Source organism: Panicum virgatum, chromosome 7N, assembly GCF_016808335.1.
Source record: "Panicum virgatum strain AP13 chromosome 7N, P.virgatum_v5, whole genome shotgun sequence".
In the NCBI taxonomy this organism is placed as follows: Eukaryota; Viridiplantae; Streptophyta; class Magnoliopsida; order Poales; family Poaceae; genus Panicum; species Panicum virgatum.
Genome location: NC_053151.1, coordinates 16,822,487 through 16,826,909, shown reverse-complemented (window position 1 = coordinate 16,826,909; position 4,423 = coordinate 16,822,487). Strand labels below are relative to the sequence as shown.

At 39.0% G+C, this 4,423-nt stretch overlaps 1 long non-coding RNA gene across 1 annotated transcript; it reads right to left on the bottom strand.

Annotated features, from left to right (window-relative positions):
- Positions 1-1,730: 1,730 nt before the first annotated feature.
- On the bottom strand, positions 1,731-2,513 carry LOC120683560. The gene is made up of 2 exons (XR_005678828.1): positions 2,390-2,513; positions 1,731-2,252 (listed from the first exon to the last, which is right to left on the bottom strand). It is a non-coding gene; the product is annotated as an uncharacterized LOC120683560 (long non-coding RNA).
- Between the last annotated feature and the right edge of the window lie 1,910 nt (positions 2,514-4,423).

Below are 4,423 nucleotides of genomic sequence, written 5' to 3'. Positions count from 1 at the left end.
TGGACAGAACGACAGTCTGTGAGGAAACAAAGACTGTGCCCAACTCCGAACAGATATCATTGCGTGGCCAAATCAGTTTGAAAGTAGACTTCATAAGCTTTCTGTGATGTCCTTGAACTCTCCAATCAGAGTCCGAATGAGGTCATGGCCGCTATCACGAGCTGGTGCTGTCCTGCTGTCTGAATCCAGTGCACGCGAATCCCCTCCCCTTCTTATCCTCTCCATCATACGTGATGATGGAGTTGATGGGCCTGAGTGCACGTAATAGGACGAAGCGGTGGCGGTACCGGTGTGGATGTATCATTGTTGTTGATGTCCTCATCACATGCGAGGGGCGAGGGGCGGGCGCGCGGCACCAGCAGACGGGCGTGGAGGGCTGGTCAAGAAGAAAGTGATATGTCCAAGAGAAAAGGCTATAGGAGACTCGCAAGGTCAAGCAGTGTCTTGTTTCAACAAAACTATAGGAGACGAGGATTTCAGTGCCGCGATGCCTTTGATTTCAACATATAGGAGGCACAGCTAACAAACCCACGTCTCCTATTATAACAGATATAGGAGATGCGGATTATTATAGAAGATGTGGCTTCTGCAGATGCGTCTCCTATAAATAGACATATAGGAGTCGCGTGTTTCAATAACGTGTCTCCTTTATTTCTGGAGATGTCGCTTGTCTATCTGTGTCTCTGTTGTGAGTACATATGAGACACGGGTTGTCCATTTGCGCTGGGAGCGCACTCATAGAAGATGCTTCTTTTCAACCCGTGTCTAATATCACACATAGGAGATGCTTCTTATTAATCCCGCGTCATAGTGTTCACTACTACAAAATCCCTCTTTGGTTTTGCCTTTAGTCCCGGTTGAGGTTGGGCCCGGTACTAATGAAGGCATTAATCCCATGTCCAATGGCTAGGCGTTGGGAGGGCTCTTTAGTCCCGGTCGCAACCTTCAATCGGGAGTAAAAGTCTCCCTTTAGGCCCGCTTGGAGGTTCGAACCGTGTCTAAAAGTCCAGAATAAAAGGTGACCATTTAGTCCCTGTTGGTACAACCAATTTTGAGTAAAAGATCCTCCACATGTAGTTTAAAAGGAAAGCATCCTATATAGAGTTACATGTGTTGTGTAGTAGGTGGAGTGATCACGAAGCTATGTGGCAGGCAAGAGGTCTTGAGTTTGAATCTTGCGGACCGCAGGGTTGGGTGTGCTTGTGATTTTTTGATTGGCAGACCCTTTAGTCCCAGTTATCGAGAAACTGGGAATAAACTACTTTAAGAACCATAAAGACCATTTCTCTACTAGAGCTTATGTACTCTTATCACTAAGCTGATTGTCAATATCACATTATGACTAATTCACCATGGTATTTCACACGTGGAATGAAATTAAGATAGCTATCACCAAACTGTGGCAGGTCTCCCACATGTTGATTTATGACGACTACTATGCTTATATAATTGTAAATTTTAATTTCTTTCACCTTGAAAATCTGTCTGCTCATATAAGTATTAATATATTCGTACAGTCTGGCTTTCCAGAAAAATAAGTACGTTTGTTTGGCATTCTACTTTTGTTGACTCTGGTTTTGTTTGTATGATCCCTACACCGTAATAATGCTGATTTATTCATCTGCAACACCAATTCCACTCAACTCTCTTGCCTTGACAATATAGTTTAACTTCTCTATCGACCATACCTATGGTACGTATCCTCATAAATATAAGATATACACCAAGAATTGGAGACCACAATATTTCATTTAGGTTTTTGATGAACATCATTTAGACATCACAATAATTCGTACAGACATATTACTTGGAGATTCTACACACCAACGCCTGCATATTGTACACATATAACATTCTCATGTTAAGGATTATGGTTGCTGCTACATGTTCATGGTATCACATGAGAAGTAGTACCTTCTTAACACAAATATAACCTTTCTCTCCCACAAAGTCAGCCACTTCTATAAGTCGAAGCTGACACCAGAGAGAACATGAACTGCGAACTAGTTGTTTGTATCACCACCACTACCTCCGTCGTCTCCTTCCCCATGACTGCTGTACTGATCTCGAGGGATAGCATGGTGGTTGTCCACGGTGGTTCCACCACCAACACCAAGGGTGGGCTTCACGCCTTTAGTCTCTCCTGCACCCTTATTCTCGATCATTCCCATGCCAGGACTCACCAAACCATGGGCAACCACGGCAAATACAAGAATGATAGCAAAGAACTTGGTGCTTGCATTCATTTCCTCCTTCATGATGATATTATTATTAAATAGTACAGAGAGGAATATCCACAAATTAAATATGCTCAGGATTCTAACTTCCATAGATGTACCCAAGATGGTTGCAATTAATAAGCATGTAATACCAAGCATGAGTGTCAAACCTCGAAAATCGATCTCCGATGGCTGAATGATTGGAACGAAGAGCGGCTTCTACTGTATACTGTTTCTTGAAGGCTATGGTTTGGTCAGGCATGCTTTATATAGTGAGATTAAAGGTAACGTTGCATAAAGAAAATATTCATGTATCCAGAAAATGACAACCAAACTACAACCTCTCTTTTACTATGGCCATTAATAAAAAATAGTCGCCACTATCTTTATTGTAATGAATGCCATGACTACGCTGCCAATCAACGTCAAGGAAATCTCAAATTACGCATAAATCACACCACACTAGCGACAGTATTTCCCACTAAGATAGTGGTTGGTGCTTTTCATTGCAGCGACTTGATATTTTACTACTGGTGAGGATTACCGCTGCCCAAACTTTACCCCGACCATTTCAATCGGCCACTAGAAATGTCAAGCTCAACTGATCTAATTATACAGGTAAAAGTACACTAAACGCATTATCAGCAGTAGCTAGCATTATTGTTTCACTTAGTTAGACACTATCCAATATTTTCGAGATGAATGGAAGATAGACACATGTGGCCAAAGGTATGGTCAATATTATTGTCTGATATCAAAGTGAAACTTTATGTCAGTTTCAGTTTTATACCCGTCAAAGTAATGTACGTAGTATTTCATACTTGTATCCAATTTGCTCTTTAGTGAAAATGTACTTGAATCATTTAGCAACATCACTGTTTAGTCTGTCTGAATCACCACGGTGCTAATAACTAATAATTAACTTGGTACCCAGCTAAATAAGAACCAAAACCATTTTTTGGCAAAGTTGTCCTAAATGCTAAACAGTAAAAAGTCGGTTATTCAGGCAAAATGGATGTTTAACATGCAAAACGGCCATTTAAACGGTCAAAACAACCGATTAAACAGAAATGGTGTATCACTGTGTAGTATTTAAATGGTGTGTAAACAACTAAACGACCGTTTAGGTTAACAATATTTTTTAGTTGATAAAGTTATAAAGTTTGGCCACTTTCAATAAAGCATGGAAACCTAAGTTAAAATTTTCATATTCCTAAATAGAAGCTTTTGTATCGCTAGAGACAATTGCAAAACCTGAATTAATGGATTATCACAAAAGGCTTTGTACACGCACAATATATCATTATATACTCTAAATTTATCCTTCAGCTTTGTACATACATACATATAGTAATTTTCGTACTATGCATGGTATTGGTAGTTATGTAAGATTATCCTCTCTTTTGGCCATCTAAGAAACAAAAAAAAAAGAAAAATAAAGGGCCTATCATGTTTAAACTACGACAAGGGCCACATCAAGGGAATACTATTATAGATGTTATCATGATCCGTCATCCAAACATATGTTGAAGTTATGCAGAAAATATGGCCGCCACACATGTAACAAAATATATATTTAGCGGAGCTTATTTACCATAAGTGCAGGCATTGTTTTATCCCAACATGATGGGATATTGTGGTTATTGAATATAAATCATATATATCATGACTTCTTAGGATATGGAACACCGTTATTAGGTTAATAACGTTAGCTTCCCTTATGATGTTACACAGTCTTTCCTAAGACATTGTAATTTATGCTGTCAAAGAACCTCAGAGATCGATCACTGTATTTGTCAGAAAGTTTGGAAGAAGCTCCTTAGTATTTTGTAGAGGCAGTATTTTAAACTATTTTGTGGGCCCTTATCAGTTTATGTTTCCAGACATATTTGATAATGAGAAGTTTATGGCCTTTCTTACATATAGATCGTGTGCATGCATGCGTGCCCTTCTAATGATAGCTTTGTCTGTTCAAAGATCTATATATAATCAAGATTGGTTACGTCTACTCTAGTTGTTGGACAGGCACACCAAATATCTAAAAAGACCTTCAAAAATGTTTTCACAGGATCAAAACATTCGTTTTTTTATTCAGTATATGATACTTACAACATTTGTGTACATATGGATATTACGTAAAAGCACAAGTACACAAATCGAAGTGATATAGCTAGCACAAGCATATATATACATAGTGCACGTAT